Consider the following 17,854-nt stretch of genomic DNA (forward strand, 5'->3'; position numbering starts at 1 on the left):
ATGTGTTTTGGGTATTACACAGCATATAATTTTTTCAGTAGTATTCATTATATTACACAATTCCTGTATTTATATTATGTTTCGTTTGTTTACTTGATATATGAAAGCCTGAGAGTGGTATTTGGAAATATTCCACCGCTATCGTGTTTCCATCAGTCTGGGGTGCAATATTAATTGATGTGTGTATTTCCATGACCGTTATATCTTCCCTGTGAATTTGATTCTTCACTTATAGAAGACAACGCTCACTGTATTATTTAATGATATTTGTCATGAATTGCATTGTCTTATATCAGTATCATGACTTCTGCTTTAGTTTTTGTGGCATCTCCCTGCTATACCTTTTCTCAGTGTGTTAATTTTTGCATGACACTTTGTTTTAAGGGCTGCTATGGTAAACAACATAAAGCTGAATTTTCATTTTTGATCCAATAAGAAAACTTTTATTAAAAATGAGTTATTTAGTTTACTTATGTTAATTGTTATAACTGAGGTGTTTGGTGTCTTCATTTTCACGCTCTATTTTATTATCATTTTAATGCTTCCTTGCTGTCTCCTTTGTTTAATTAATATTTAGTTTGCTACATGGAGTTTGTTTTCTCAGATCCCTTGATTCAGAAGGTGGGTTATTGAAAACTCTATAACTATTGTCTTCTAAATTTAAGCATCAGGAATGAAATGACTGTCTCATAATTGAACCAAGGAATTCGGAATATTTTATTTTCACTGTCTCATCCTTTCAGACAAACACGTCTTTTCAGGCTTTAAAAATTATTATCTGGGTTTTTAGGCCCGAATTTATCTCAGAATTTGTTTGTATCAATGCATATATGCTGTTTGAATATATTTTACTTTTGCACACAGCTTTTTTTTTGAAATGGAGTCTTGCTCTGTCCCCCAGGCTGGAGTGCAGTGGCCTGATCTCAGCTCACCACAACCTCCTCCTCACCGGTTCAAGCAATTCTCTGCCTCAGCTTCCCGAGTAGCTGGGATTACAGGTGCCTGCCACCACACCCGGCTAATTTTTGTATCTTTAATAGAGATGGGATTTCACCATCTTGGCTAGGCTAGTCTTGAACTCCTGACCTCCTGATTCACCCGCCTCGGCCTCCCAAAGTGCTGGGATTACAGGCATGAGCCACCGCCCCTTGCCTTGCATACAGTTTTAAAACTTGATGTCCAAATTATTAGTTAGATGTCCTTTTTAATTGGCTTCAGTACTAGTTGCCTATCTTTTATACTATCACTTCCTTCACCTGCTTGCTTTGACTTTTGATAGAATACACAACTCATTAATTCCAGCTAGTGAATTTTAATTCTGCTGTTGTGCTTCTATTTCCTTGCAGTAGGTCCATATTTCATTCACATCTTTGAATACCATTTTTCATTTTCATCTCAGCCTTATTCTTATTCTCTCTCTCTCTCCCCCCCTTTTTTTTTTTAAGACGGAGTCTCGCTCTGTGGCCCAGGCTGGAGTGCAGTGCCGCAATCTTGGCTCACTGCAAGCTCCGCCTCCCGGGTTCTTGCCATTCTCCTACCTCAACCTCCCGAGTAGCTGGGACTACAGGCGCCTGCCACCACACCCGGCTAATTTTTTGTATATTTAGTAGAGATGGGGTTTCACCATGTTAGCCAGGATGGTCTCGATCTCCTAACCTTGTGATCCGCCTGCCTCGGCCTCCCAAAGTGCTGGGATTACAGGCGTCAGCCACCGTGCCCGGCCCCCTCTTATTCTCTTTTGATTTGTAAAGACCATGCCTTTTAGTGCCCTCTTATGAAGATTCTAGTCTACTAAAGTATTTTTTTAGGCCCAGCTGGAGTATCTCATTTTCATTTCAAATGCTATTATTTACTCCCTTATTTTACATTTCCTTTAATTCCTTTATGTTTTACTCTTTATTCATTCTTAAAGAAGGAAGCATTTTATAAACTTGGTGCTTGTTAAATAACAGGTCTTTTTGGTCTTGTTCTCACTGAATGCTAAAATCAATAATGGTGAGTGGATGTACACAGGTCCCAGACTTACATCAAATTTGAAGAATAGATGATCCTAGTGTAACTATACTTCAGTTTTATTTGCCTGTTACTGCCAGAACAAGTTCTACATTTTTTTGAAATGCATCATCATTTTTTTTATGATGGGATCAAAATATCTCAATATTTCATAAACATTTTAATATATTTTTTCATTTTTTAAATGTAAAGCCCTATATATGTCCATTCCATCAAGTTCCTTACAGCCCTAAAACACTAATTTGTTTTTGGCACTCAATTTGTTGAAGATTGATAGATGTATGTTAGAGTTTCCCTCTGCAATTGCGTTTTGACAGTTTTATTTAACCATTTAATGGTTTTTGTATTAAATTCTACTTTTAGCTATAGTTTAATACTAATATCACCCTCCTTTCTTTTTGTTTGCATTTTCCTGATATATCTATGCACTTTCATTTTTTATCCCTTTTCTCTCCCATTTGGTTTAAAACAGCATATATTTAGAATTGGGTTTTGACCAATATGCATGTTTTTTTGTCTTGTAATAGAAATGATTGGCCAGGCACGGTGGTTCACCCCTGTAATCCCAGCACTTTGAGAGGCTGAGGCAGGCAGATCACGAGGTCAGGAGATTGAGACCACCCTGGCTAACACGGTGAAACCCCGTCTCTACTAAAAATGCAAAAAATTAGCCAGGTATGGTGGCAGACGCCTGCAGTCCCAGCTACTTGGGAGGCTGAGGCAGGAGAATCACTTGCACCTGGGAGGTGGAGGTTGCAGTGAGGCGAGATTGCAGCCACTGCACTCCAGCCTGGATGACAGAGTGAGACTCTGACTAAAAAAAACAAAAAAAAGAAAAAAGGAAATGATTAAACCATTCACACTTAATGTGTTATGTTTGATCTGGCTTCTATCATCTTATTTTATACTTTTTATATTAACATTTCCTCGCTATTTCCTTTTTAATATTTTTTTTTCTTTTCTTTTTTTGAGGCAGAGTCTCACTGTGTTGCTCAAGCTGGAAGTGCAGTGGCACAATCTTGGCTCACTGCAACATCCGCCTCCTGGGTTCAAGTATTCTCCTGCCTCAGCCTCCCGAACAGCTTGGATTATAGGCACCCACCACCACGCTAGGCTAATTTTTGTATTTTTAGCAGAGACAGGGCTTCACCATGTCAGCCAGGCTGGTCTCAAACTCCTGACTCAAGTGATCCACCCGCCTTGGCCTGCTGAAGGACTGGGATTGCAGGCATGAGACACCACGCCCAACCCTTTTTAAGTTTTCATTCTCGGCTATGATGTTCCAAATCTTCCTCCTAATTTTGAAGTTAAGCATGGTATTTCTAGTTTTATATTCATCTACTCTCTTCTTATTTAAAAATGTGTTTAAACCTGTATTTTTCTGTGTCAACAATGAAACAGTATTCAATGTTTCCCACAGTACAAAATGAAACATTCAGCACATCAAGGTTTTTTGCCTTGAGTAATCTGAGTTTTTACCCCCAGATTATTATCATTAAGTTTCTTATGTATCTTCTTTGTTGAGAGTAATTTTTGACAGTTGCATTGTTTCCTGACTATATTAATAACATGTAAATACTAAGTCTATGTTTGTGTGGTTTTATTATTCACCCCACAGTTTTAATATCACATCTCTTCCATTTTCAAGCTTTAATGTTAATTTCTCTGTTGACCAGAATAGTTTGAGTAAATACGTTTTTTTAGTAAAGGGTTTCAGTGGCCTACTTGCTGGGTACTTTTTTTTTTTGTCTGAGAATATCTTTTTTTTTCCTGTACAAATTACTAAATACAGAATTCTGGCTCATAATCTTTTTTTTTTTTTTTTTTGAGATTGGGTCCCACTGTTGTTCAGGCTGGAGTGCAGTGCTGTGATCGCATCTCACTGCAGTCTCCACCTCTTGGGCTCAGGTGATCCTTCCACCTCAGCCTCCCGAGTAGCTGGGACTACAGGTGAGCATCACCATTCCTGGCTAATTTTTGTATTTCTAGTAGAGATGGGGTTTTGCCATGTTGGTCAGGCTGGTTTCAAACTCCTGGGCTCAAGTGACTGCCTGCCTTGGCCTCCCAAAGTGCTTGATTTAGAGGCATGAGCTACGGCACCGCTTGGCTCATTATCTTACTACCCCATAATTCCAGTCATACCTCAACTTCTTTCTGATATTTAGTGTTGCAGAATGTCTGACACTTGCTTATTTTTTCTTTGAAAATAAAACATTGTTTTTCTGTTTTCATACCAACAGATTTTTTTCTTATAATTAATAATTTTCACCAGAAAACACTTTTAATTTTTCTTGGTACACATGAAGCATTTTGAACTAATGTCAGGAAAAAAATTTTTTTTAACTTAAAAAATTCTTTAAATCTAAGTTCCAGGATACATGTGGAGAATATGCAGGTTTGTTACATAGATACACATGTGCCATGGTAAATTAAAAATTAAAAAAAAAAATTAGAGGCAGGTCTCGCTCTGTCACTCAGGCTGGAGTGCCATGTGGCGGTCTTGGCTTACTACAGCCTTGACCTTCTGGGCTTAAGCGATCCTCCTGCCTCAGCTGCCTGTACTTTTTATTATAACACCTTGTATTGTTTTTTTTCCTGGAAGTTCTGTATTTATATGTTTAATGTATTGAATAGTAGCCTCCATTTTCCCCTCATTATTTCACTTTCATGTTTTTTGTCAGAATTCTTGCTTGTCTTTAGCTTTCTGCATCGTTCCAATGTTTGTGCTTCCACTGCATGATTTTAATTCTGCAAAATATTTTTCATTTCAAAGTAAGCAAAGTTTCACAATCTTAGATTGCTCTCTTTCAGATTGCTCCATTTTGATAGTTCCTGCTATATCCTCTTAAATCTCTATAAATATAACTTGGAGATTTTTAACTTTATGTTCTCTCTTTCTTTTTTTAGCATCTATTTTAAAGAGTGACATTAGCTTTGCATTCTTAGCTGTCTCCCTCCTTTGGAACTGCTAGATATTGTTTTCATGAGCTTCACAAAGTGAGTCCCATGGCCCCAGCACGAGGCACATCTGAGGGACCACTGGATGCATTTGATTGAGATGTGTTTCCCATTGCCTGCCTACCTAGCGTTCCTGTAGCTCTTGCCACTTTTTAAAGTTTTTTTACATGGCAAAATATGCATAACATAAAAGTTACCATCTAACCATCTTTAAGTGTACAGTTCAGTATCATTAAGTAACAGTTACATTGTTGTGCAACCATCGCCATCATCCATCCACAGAACCTTTTTTTTTTTTGAGACGGGGTCTCACTGTGTTGCCCAGGCTGGAGTGCAGTGGTGCAATCATAGCTCACTGCAACCTCCACCTTCCAGGTTCAAGTGATTCTCATGCCTCAGCCTCCCGAATAGCTGGGATACAGGTGTGAGCCGCTACGCTTGGTTAATTGTTGTTGTTGTTGTTTTTAAGTAGAGATGGGGTTTCGTCATGTTGGCCAGGCTGGTCTCGAACTCCTGACCTCAGGTGACCCACCTGCATCGGCCTCCCAAAGTGCTGGGATTACAGGTATGAGCCACCACGCCCAGCCTTCCACAGAGCTTTTTCATCTTGCAAAACAAACTGTGGCATTAAATGATAAGTATCCATTCTTTCCCACCACCACACCCTGGCAGCTATCATTCTACTTTCTATCTCTATGAATTTGACTACTGTAAGTACTTCATATGAGTGGAATGTGCAGTATTTTTTCTTTTGTGACTGGATTATTTCATTTAGTGTAATGTTTTCAAGGTTGCATGTTGCAGTATGTGTCTGAATTTCATTCACATTTAAAGCTGAATAATATTTCATTGTATGCATTTACCACATTTTGTTTATCCAGTCATCCATAAGGGAATATTTAGGTCACTTTTACCTCTTAGCTATTGTGAAGAATGCTGTTATAAACATGGATGTACAAGTACCTCTTCATGTTCCTGCTTTCAATTTTGGGGGGTATGTACCTAGAGGTGTGACTGCTGGATCATACAGTGATTCTATTTTCAATTTTTTGAGGACCCATTGTGTTGTTTTCCATAGTGGCTGTACCACTTCACATTCCCATCAGCAGTGTACAAGAGTTCTAATTGCTCTACATCCTGCCAACACTTGTTATTTTCTGTTCTTTTAAAAAATATACATAATAGCTATCCTAATGGGTACGAAGTGGCATCTCATTGTGGTTTTGACTTACAGGTCCCTGATGATTCATGACGCTGAACTTCTTTTCATGTGCTTATTTGCTATTCATATATCTTTTTTGGAGAAATGTCTTTCAAATTCTTTATCAATTTTTGAATTGGTTTTTTTTGTTGTTGCTGTTGTTTAGTTTTGGGAGTTCTCTATATATTCTGGACTTTAATTCTTTTTCAGATATGCGGTTTTCAAACATTTATTCCATTCTCTGCAGCCTCTGATGCTTTACCTTTGGAGATGTTAGTGGAATTCTTCTAGGAGTACTTTTCATTTAATCTCCAGGCCAACTTTTCCTTCCATTCTGATGACTTACAGTTGGTTGGTCTTTCCCTCAATCACTATTGTGAACACTCTTTATTATGGAATGTTTTCAAAACGTCTGACATGTGGATTATATTGATATCCTTTGCTAGTTGTCAGTACTGTAACAAAAATACCCAAATATTTATATATTAATTTGGTTATTTCAATAAAAATCATGGAAGGTAAGAGTTAAATGTATGTGCTTCATTTTTCATTTTTAAGGTCTTATTTTTTGAAGGTGGTATCCCCACACTATAATTACCCTAAGTACTGGTTAAAAATGCTGGTTCGAGGCCCCTTTCCCACACCTCTGGCTCAGAGTCTCTGAGGAGAGAGCCTTGGGATCCACATGTCATTACAAAAGAAATCTCTAGGAAGTTCTAATGCAAATGAAAATTAGAGAACTGCTGGGTTCAGTGGTGACGTGTTAGCAGTTAAAAGAGAAGGGAATGATCCCTTGGAACTAACCAAGGTTCACCAAGAAGTCATGGCGGGTGATTCTTACATCTCCTTGACAGGTACATTAGTTATATAACTCAGGGAAATGTGGTAGACAGTGGATGTATGTGCAGGAGACTTGACAAAGTTTTCATGAGCCTTGCAGGCATGAGGGAGAAATACCCACTGAATACAAAAACAGGGATAACACGCAAGCAAAACCATGGCTGGTGTGCAGACCCAGTTTCAGTTCTGACACCTTAAAGTAGTTTTTAGAGAAACTGTAATGCACACGTAGGAGATTTACCAGAGGAGCTAAGGAATTAAAAGCTGTGTAATTTGAGAAATCACTGAATTTTTTGTTTAGCAATGGTTCTTAACTCTTCTGAACACTGGCATAGTTGACAGCACTAGGAGACGTAAAAAAGTACTGAGGCCCAAGCTTTGACCCCAGACCAATTAACTTAGCGTCTCTGGGAGTGGGACCTACACCTGGTGCTTTTTCAAGGCCCGCCCCCCACCCCCGGCAATGTTAATGTTAAACAGAGTTGAGAACCACTGGCTTAGAGAGAAAGACCCTGCTTACAAATTTGTGAGCTCTAATATGGAAGATGAGCATAAGTGTTTCTGTAAGCCACCGCCCTGCTTGACCATGCACCTGGCAGAAGTGGACATTGGTCTGAGTCAATAAATGGCTACTGGGACAGCTCAGTTGCCAAGCCCAGACTCTCAACACTGTGAGACATTTCTTTCCGTTATTAGATAGGCATGGACCTCATTGACATGGATCTTTCAGGTACTGGCAATACATAGATCAAGATACATGAAAATTGACTCTCCCCTGATCTCATGAGTTTTCACAGTTTCACCCACCACTTGCACTGAGGATGTCCTTATCTGGGCCTCTAGCCACGGAGCTCGTCTATCCAATTACATGCCCATCTGGATCTCTCACTGAAACCTCAAAGTTAACGTGCCCTGAACTGAACTCGTTACCTAACCCCACACCTGCTCCTGTTCCCAGATTCTCTTGGTCAATGAAACCACTATCCTCCCAGGTGTAGGAGCTTGGTGGCCACCTTTGGCTTCTCTGCCTCCCTCAGCCCCCTCACATACACTCAGTTACAAGTTCTTTCCCCCACTCCACCTGTACTGCCATTGGTTTAGTCCTCATCTGCCTGGAACTCCCTCAAAAGCCTCTCAGGGGCAGCCTCACTTTCCATCTTCTCTCCTTCCAAGACAGCAGCCTGAGGGGTTGCTCTAATGTTAAAACATGGCCACGTCAGTCCCCACTTATGAGTTCTCAGTGCCCCCTGCTCAGCACTAGCTACAAAAAAAAAAAAAAAAAAAACGCACACTTTAATGTGACAAATGAGACCCTCCATGGCCCAGCTCCTGTCCACATTTCCAGACTCATCTCCCATAACTTCCTGACTCACAGTTTTTGCTCCAGCAACACTGAAGCATAGACAACAAGAACTAGCTTTGCATACATGGTTCCCTTTACCTAGAATTCCTTACCCTCATTACTTCAGTTAACTTCACGCATCCTTTAAATTTTAGTTCAAGCTCATCTACTCCAGAGAGTATTACCTGATTTCCTAGGTCCAATACCTTCCCAGGCTGGGGATGTGACCCTCCCCTGACTCTCATCTAAAGATTGACTCTGGCTGGGCATGGTGGCTTATTCCTGTAATCCCAGCACTTTGGGAGATTAGGAGGGCAAATCACCTGAGGTCAGGAGTTTGAGACCAGCCTGAACATGGTGAAACCCCTTCTGTATTAAAAATACAAAAATTAGCAGATGTGATGGCATGTGTCTGTAATCTCAGTTACTCGGGAGCTTGAGGCAGGAGAATTGCTTGAATCTGGGAGGCGGAGGTTGCAATGAGCTGAGATTGCACCACTGCACTTCAGCCTGGGCGACAGAGCGAGACTCCATCTCAAAACAATACACACACACACACACACACACACACACACACACACACACTGTTCCACTCAGCTCCTGGAAACCCAGTTGGTCCTATCCCCAGAAATGAGTCCTGTGACTAGCATGAAGTGAGTGTTCAGCACATATTTACTGATTGAACATTGGTTAAATGATGGAGCATCCTCAGGAGAGCATTGCTATGGTTTGCATAATTTAGGGATTAAAGAACAGTGTGGTCTTTGGGGCACAGTGGGACTTTTTCCCCTATAGGAACATATGGCTACCGGCTTCCTAATAGTTGAGAAAGATCACTTCATGATCATCCAGCCCTGCTGGACATGCTGGCATGAGAAAAGGGAGGAGACTTACTTCCACCAGTGAATATCTTTATGTCAGGTTCTGGGGATCAGGAACATCCTTGTTGATGAGACTTTAGGATGGGGAGTTTGGGGGGCTAGATGAGAGTAACCATTTTGTGTGACTCCCAAGGAAGGGACACTCTGGTCTTATGGGAGTTGGAAAGAGCTTTCTCTAGCTTATTTACTTTAACCTCAAGGCAGGGGCATGAGGGAGCTGGTGAAGTACTATGAGCCACTGTTCCCAGAGCAGAGGGGTGGAGAAATGCAGCAGGAAATGGAAACATTTAGGCCAAAAACTTTTCAAGTATTTCAGCATCTAAGGATCAAAGTGGCCTCACTGACCTTTGGCTACTTGGAAACTTCACCCCAGATCAGCCATCAGCAAAGTGAAAACTTGGTTTCTGTGTAGACGACACTGTTTATGCCCCAGGTGAGAAGAAAACTTCCTATGCAAACCACGCAGAAAGGAGTGATGGACGCAAATGATTAACTGGGCAGGCAAGTCTGGGTTTTGTCAGCTGCTGTGTGGCCATTGAGTTTTTCTCTTCCATCCGTTTTCTTGCCACAGCAGACTTTTCTAGATGCCTCCATTTTTCACTTGGAGAATGAGAGCTTTTAAGCTCTTTCCTTCTTTTCTCTTACACATCATGATTCCAGGAAAGAATCTTTAACTTTCACTGAAGCATCAGCGACTTAAGAGGCGAATTCCAAGAGGAGAAATGGATATTTTTGCAGGAAACAGAGCCTTAAGCTTCCTCAGAAAAGAAAGTGAAAAGAGGAGTTATGCCCTGGAGAAGGCACTGGTCAGAGTGGCAAGACCCTGGCTCCTGTTCTGGCTGGGTAGCCCCAGGCAGGGCACTTCTTTTGATGGGGGTTTCCTTATTTCTCAGGATGAAGGCTTAGAACCAGATGCTCTCTTGGCTGTTTGTCTGATCTCGTTTTCTATGATGCCAGAAATTCTTAGATCTGTCCCAAATTAATATATATCTCTTATCCTAATTGAATAACATCCCAGGGTGCCAAGACAGTGTGCAATTGAGGTAATTAGACCATGCTTCTTAATTTGTTCAGAATCATAAAGAAGCCACTACTATTACCATCATCACCCCGCCCCCAACCACCATTGTCATTGTCACCACCATCACCCCCACAACTATCACCACCACCATCAATACCACCACCAACACCAATACCATCAACTCCCCACACAACTACCATCACCAGTGCCACCACCACCACCACTACCATCGCCATGATCATCACCACCACCACCACTACCATCACAACTACTGCTACCACCACCATCAACACCACTACCACCACCTTATCATCACCAATATTGTCACCCCCCCACCATCACTACCATCACCATCACCACCATCAACACTACTCCCGCCACCATGATCATCACCACCACCACCACTACCATCACGACTATTGCTACCACCACCATCAACACCACTACCACCACCACAATCATCATCACCACCAATATTGTCACCCCCCACCACCACTACCATCACCACTATCACCACCACCACCACTAACACTACTCTCACCACCATGATCATCACCACCACCACTACCATCACGACTATTGCTACCACCACCACCATCAACATCACTACCACCACCATGATCATCACCACAATTACTGTCACCCCCTACCATCACCACTATCACCACCACCACCACCAACACTACTCTCACCACCATGATCATCACCACCACCACTACCATCACGACTATTGCTACCACCACCACCATCAACATCACTACCACCACCATGATCATCACCACAATTACTGTCACCCCCTACCACCACTACCATCACCACTATCACCACCACCACCACCTCCACTGCCACTACCATCATCACCACTATCACCACCACCACCACCTTACCACCATTACTCCCACCACCATCACCCCACCACCACCACCACCACCATCACACCCCCCATCGTCACCCCCACCATCACATTCCAACATCATCGCCTCCATCATCACTACCACCACCACCACAGTAATCACCCCAGTACTGCCACCACTTTTACCACCACCACCAACACCAGCATCACCATCCTACCACCACCATCATTACCCCCATTACCACCATCACCACCACCAGCACCAGCATCATGTCCTACCACCACCATCACCACCATTACCACCATCACCACCACCACTACCATCACCCTCATGAGAAATAAAGTTCTACTCTTTAAAATGGGAAAATCTATAAAAATGTCTTAATTTGAGGGACTGATGTTAATTCCAGGAAATATTCTGGAATGGGATTTGGAATGAGCTTTTAGGATTGAAGGAACCAACATGGAATCACTGAAATTAGTTTATGTCAGACCAACAAAATTGCTTCTTTGACAAGATTATTGGACAGAAGATCAAGGAAATACCAGTGATGAAGAGTATTTGGACTTTATCAAGACCTTTGATAAGATTCCTCTAATAATGCTGAAAAAGAGGAAGAAATATGGGCTCAGTTGTAGTACAGAAAGCTGAATAAATTTTCTAAGTGCTGTTTAATTATTGAATTAATATCTATGTTTAGGAAACATGCATGGAATGCCTCAGAATCCTATAGTGTTCATTATATTTATTGATGACTTAGATGAAGAGGTCGTGCTCATCAGATTCAGAGATGGTAGGAAGCTGGCTGAGAGGGCCAGTAAATACACTGGATGATAGAATCACAGCCAGAATTATCTGGGCAAGTTGGCAAGGCAGACTGAACTGAACAAGATAAAATGAGAAATACTGCACAGTCTCTATCTAGAGTGACTGTGAGGGGGTGTGGGCAAGTATGGGGTGAAGGCGAGCAGGTGGACAACACAGTTCCAGTTCAAGAGCAGGTTTAAAAGAGAATTGGGTTACTTCAGGTGATGTTAAGCTCAACAGGTATCAATGGTATAGATTCATAATTAGACCTTAAAGAGTTTTAATAGAAATAGGAAATAGAATGAGGAGGTGGTAATTTCAGTCTTCTCCATGCTGATTAGGACTCCCTTGAAATTTTGCACTTTATTCTTTAAGAATAAAGAAATTAGAGAAAACTAGGACAAGAGTGATGATAATAATAGTGAGGGCACTGGAGCAAATGGCTCATGAGGTAGGGTGGAGCAGTGAAAAGGGCATTGGCCAGGGAGTTGAGAGCCAAGTTACCCTATTAATGGGCTGCAAGATCTTGAGAGTTGGTTCAGGACTCCCTGAGGAGAAGCACAGACTATGGTGGTTGACTGGGTCTGCTCTTGTAGGTTTTGGTCCCCCGGTCAGGCCACACTATGGGTGGGTTCCTTTCTCCCTCCCTCACCCATCCAGGGACAAGTTCTCTTGAGACCCTGAGCAAAATTTTGCACTCTTGATATGTCATTCAGAGTCATAAATTATACCCATTGTTTCTTTTGGAAAGCTTTCAAAAGTCCCCTTTCTCTGATTTCCTAGGAAACCATGATGGTGGCAATCCTCATCCACATCACCACACAGTTATTGAGGCAGAAATGCAAAAAGCCCAAGAAAAAAGAGAAGATAAATAAAGAGAAAAGGCTTTGAAATCATATGGACCTGAGTTTCAGTCTCAGTCTCTCCTATCAGCTTTGTGACCACAGGCAAATTACTGAAACTTTCTGAGACTCAATTTCCTTATCTGTGAGATGGGGTTAATACCAGGTGTATAGTGACGTGAATATCAGGTGAAGCTATGCATGTACAAAACATAGCACAATGTGGGATGCAGAGTCGAGGCCCAATAAGTGCTATTGCTAATATTACCACAACATTTACTATCACCATCCCTCCTTTATCTTTCTCTCCCTCATCTCTTCTGGGCTAGGCACTGTGCTAGTGCTGAGGACACAGTGGAAAACACGGCAGACAGAGACACACACTTTGCTTGCACCAAGCTTACACTCTAGCACAGTCCAGTTAAACTTTTTGCAATGATGGAAATCTTCTAAATGTGCATTCTCCAATATGGTAGCCAGAAGTCACATGCAGCATGTAAGCACTAGCAATGTGACTGGTATAACTGAGGAACTGAATTTTAAATTTCATTTAATTTTAATGAACTAATGTTAAACACGGAAATAGTCACATGTGAAAACAGACAACACAGCTCTAGACACCTTTCAGGTACGTTTTTGGGACTGACTAGCCTAAGCAGAATAAGGTACACTGAAAGAAAAATGCACATAAAGCATCCAGTACAGGACCTGGAAAATCCTGTTATTTGTTCATTCATCACATTTAATTGTTGACTATGGATTGGCACTATCTCAGGTGCTGGGGATACAGAAAAGAATTAGACATGGTTTCTGCCTTCCGGGGGTTCATGGTTCAGTGGGAGATATGCAAATAAGTGACTTCACCATAGCGAGGTAAGCTTATGCACAGGTGCTACGGATTCAGGAAGTCTGTAGGGTGGGCTTCCCTGAAGGATGTTTCAGGACCTGAGCTGAATCTTGCGTAAGTTGATCTCAGAGTGGGAGCAACAACAGATTATATTCCAGGGCTACTAAACCCACTGCTGGTGGCAGAGGTGGCTTGGAGATCAACGAGGCTCTAGGAACAACTCGTAATTAGGGCCAATTTGTTTTCTTCTAACCTGTGTGTGTGTGTGTGTTGTATTGCCTAATTCAATCTCTCTTCTTCCAGCCACATTTTGTTTCTACCTGGGGACTTTTTTTTAAATGATGGGTATAACCTTATTTTTAAATTGTTTTATTACTATTAATAGTTACTAGCCGTGATTTTTTTTTTAGTCAGATGAACTCTGTTACTTATAAAGTGACATCAGCTCTCACTATGGTTTGGCTGTGGAATTCTAATATTTGGTACAAATAAACAACTCTTTGAATATGGCCAATGTGTGAAGAAGTTGTTGCTGAGGGTTAAGCTTGCTGAATCTGGCTGTGATCATGATGCGCGTTCATAGGAGTGAGTGTTGTTACAATTACTTGTATGGAGACATGGGACATTATACACCTTTATATATTTTACATGATGGTTTGATTTGTTCCAAGTTAGCATGTGACATTTAGCTAGAGAATTCTGCAGCTGATACTTGCTCACATAAAAACAGGTATAGCTTTATGTTGTATGGTTTCCAGAATCCCTCCTGAGTGTAAAGCAGGGTGCTATGTGTGATTCCTTCTTCCATGAGACTGAAGAATGCTCATGTGACGTGGCTTTGGTCATATGAGGCCTTGGCCTATTTGAATTCCTAAAGGTCATCTGCTTTAACTATGGCTGAGTTGCTTCTGGTGAATGGAATCGTAAATTAGTGTACCCTTTTTGAAAAGTGGCTTCTCGTAGATACTGTGAGCCTTAAAACATTCATGCCCTTTAGCCTGGTGATCTATTTCTAGGAATCTATCCAAAGGAAGTAATGGGAAATGTGTGCAGTAAAGACTTTGCCCAGAGTTATTTGTAGTTGCTAAAGACAGGAAGCAACTTAAATAACTGACAGTGTAATAATATGCAGCCAGGAAAACAATGTTCATGAAAGGTCGTTTGCTACAACACTAACTCAGAAGAAAAGCAGAGAAGCAATAGCTACAGAGGCTGAGCAACCATACTTTTGAGTCAGACAACCTGGATTTGAATCTCGATTCTGCCACGTACTAGCCATGTAACTCGGACAAGTCACCTGAACTCTTAGAACCCTAGAAAAATGCAACCCTAGAAAAATGGGATTGATAATAATAGTACTCACCTCAGAGGGCCTCCTGAGGATAAAAGGACATAATGCATACAAAATTTAAGAGCATGTAAAGTATACTTCTTAGGCACCCAATAAATGCTGGCTCTGTATGGATTGTATGATTTCAAGGCATAAAAATAGATAGAAAGAAAATATGCCAGTATATTAACAGTGTGGGATGGAAGTGGTAGGATCAAGGGTGATTGATTTGTTCTTTGCATACTTTTCAACTTCCCAATTTTTTGGCAATGAGCATGAAATACTTTTATACCAAAAGAGTACATTATAATGATGTAATACAATAAGATAGACATTTTAAAAGTTTTAGAGTTTTACCACAAAGAAAGGGCACTTTCCCACCCTTTTCCCCTTTCTCTTCCAGGGAAGGAGGTGGGGCCAGCATCTACCAACTCCCACCAGTAAGAGAAGGAACAGTTGCTGGCTTCTGGTTTCTTTCCTTGTAGACGCTCACACATGCACAGCCTGGGCCTCTGGGAGTGTCCAGGTTGGAGGGATCCTTGCCATCTGTTGATGGTGTTGCCTGGGGACTTGGAGAGGTTGGGGGAGGTGGAACAGATGATCTTAGTAGTTACTCCCATCTCTGAGAGTCTAGATTTCAATACACGTTGATGTTTATCGTTTTCTCCCCATGTCTTGGTTGATCTGAACCAACCACTACATAAAATTCTAAGCTAGGAAAGACTCATCTACTAGCTTCCCACTCTAAAGCCCCTCCCAGAAAAATACCTGTAGTAATGCCTATAGTGCTGGCTGTAAACGTTAAGTGGGGTGATTGGCAAAAAAGACATAGATCAGGAGTACCACAGGGAAGTTAGCTTAGTTGCAGCCGCTTTATTTAAGGAGTATAATTTATATTCGGACTGGAATCTCCAGCAAATGTAGCCTTTTAATATGACAAACAGTGAAGTACTTTCCTATGTCAGACACATGCCTGGAATGAGAGGGACATAAAACATAAAGGGGTGTGTGTCTGTGCCTGGGTTCATGACCAAACCTCGACATTTGCCCTCTATGATCTAATTTCTTTCACTGACAACCAGGGTGCCCTGTGTGCCAGCAAGTGGCTCTGCCAGCTGTATTTTACAGACAGAGAATCCCAAGCACCAAAATAACAAAGTTGATTCCCCCATCAAGACCAGGGGTCCGTTTCCAGTCCTGTGTCCTGACCGCTGTCTCTCATCATGACTCCCCCGGTGTTCAACTCCAGATCCAAAGTGTTGTCCCCCAAGCCTCCGAAATAAAGGAATGACAAACAGCCCTCCCAGGCCCTCCTCCCTACAGAGAGGTCATCGTATGCTAATGAAGTCCGAGGAGGTAGCGGCGGCGCAGCGCGGGAGAGCGCGCCCACGGGTTCACAGCGCTCCCGGGCACCACTGCGGCGCAGCCACAAATCGCCCGGTACTGCAGCAGACCCTCCCGCCACGGGGGGCGACTAGGGGAGGGATCTCGTCCGCCGCCCTCCGTTCCGCAGCTGGATCCCTCTAATCTGGGAGGTGGTTCTAGCTCTGGTCCCACGCTTTCCACTGCAGTGATGGTGGGGATGGGGGCAGCACGTCAAATCACCTGTAGGGCTTTTTAGAACTCCACAGTCCCTTCCCCTAATTCTATTCCACTTGTTCAAAAGAAGAAAATCTCAGGCTAGGCAAGGGGAGGAGGACCGGTGGAGTCTGCGAAGGCACCACAGGTGACTCTGGGTATGCACCCCTCAGCACACAAACACACACAGAAACATCTTGTGACTCTGAGACTACACAGATCAACCTTAGATTCTCTTCCTGGCCCTTCCCTCCTTTATTCTCTGAGATGTCCGTGTTCTCTTCAGCTTCGGTTTAAGTCGCCCTGCCCGGGGGCTTTGTGGAGTGCCCCCAAAGTCCTAGAACCCCGCGGGACGGTCGGAGGCTTTGGCGACCAGACATTAGGAAAAGCAGCCCCTGCTTCTCGGACTGCCTGGAGCGCCAACTGGATATCAAGGAGCCAAGGTAAGACCAGAAGAAGGAAATCCGACCAGTTGCTTTCGCAAACTGCCTGGAGAAAGGCCGCCTCCCACCCGCACAGCTTTGAGGCTTGAGGGGCCTCTCAGTCGCAGGGAGAGCCGAGCCCCACCCTGTGCCTTCCCCAAGCCTGCGCCCCTCGAGCGGGGCATCCCTTCCTGCAGGGCTTTGTGGCAGGTGGAACTGTCGGCGTGGGCGCCGTGGCTTTGGCTGCAGCCCCTTCCCTGGCCGCGGGACCCGCTCCCGCTTTGCCCTCCTTTTCCAAGTTGCTGCACCGGGCGCTCCCTGAGCCGGGGACCCCCTCCACCGCGCCGGCTGTCGTCTTACCTCACCAGGCAACACTTGGTTGCGCGGTGGCCCGGGGCGCTCCTTCCTCGCGGTTTATTCCCTTACTTGGGAGGAAAGAGGAACCGAGAGACAGAAAGGGGACCGAAGCTGGCGTCTGGGCGTCTTCCCGCCCGCGCAGCCCTCTCGGGGGAGGGGGATGCAGCCCGAGTGGGTGCCGCGGAGACCAGGAGGCCAGGCTGTGGTTGGCAGCGCCGTGGTCTTCACCCTGTGCTCGGGGTTCCGCAGCTTCAAAGCCGTCTATCTCTGTGGCCCGCTACTACGGCACTGCGGCTCTGTGCCCTGCCCCTCGCAGCCTGGCAAGTCCAGCTGCCACTCTTACTGCGGAGCCCTGCCCCCGGGCGCAGAGCCCGCCCCCGCCACACACACCGGCGCGCGCGCGTACACACACGGCACACACAGACACGCGCGCCCACACATGCACACGCGTGCGCACACACGAACGTGGAACCGCTCAATGGGAACCTGACCCCCTTTGGCGCAACTTGGGCGCGGGCATCATTAGGACGCTTTTTACTGTCAGGGCTTTGGTTTGGGAGG

At 43.4% G+C, this 17,854-nt stretch overlaps 1 protein-coding gene across 8 annotated transcripts in view; it reads right to left on the minus strand.

Moving 5' to 3' along the window:
• Window positions 1–17,822, minus strand: part of DGKG (diacylglycerol kinase gamma) — a 217,004-nt gene extending 199,182 nt beyond the window's left edge. For 5 of the 8 annotated variants that reach the window (XR_004437236.1, XM_033211966.1, XM_033211963.1 and 2 more), the window contains exon 1: window positions 17,297–17,822. The gene's annotated coding sequence lies outside the window, so the exon portion shown is untranslated. The remainder of the gene's footprint in view (window positions 1–17,296) is intronic. The other 3 variants (XM_033211965.1, XM_033211964.1, XM_033211968.1) reach the window with 2 other exon arrangements.
• Window positions 17,823–17,854: the final 32 nt, after the last annotated feature.

The sequence above is a fragment of the Trachypithecus francoisi genome, unplaced genomic scaffold (assembly GCF_009764315.1).
Source record: "Trachypithecus francoisi isolate TF-2019V2 unplaced genomic scaffold, Tfra_2.0 Lachesis_group0, whole genome shotgun sequence".
Lineage (NCBI taxonomy): Eukaryota > Metazoa > Chordata > Mammalia > Primates > Cercopithecidae > Trachypithecus > Trachypithecus francoisi.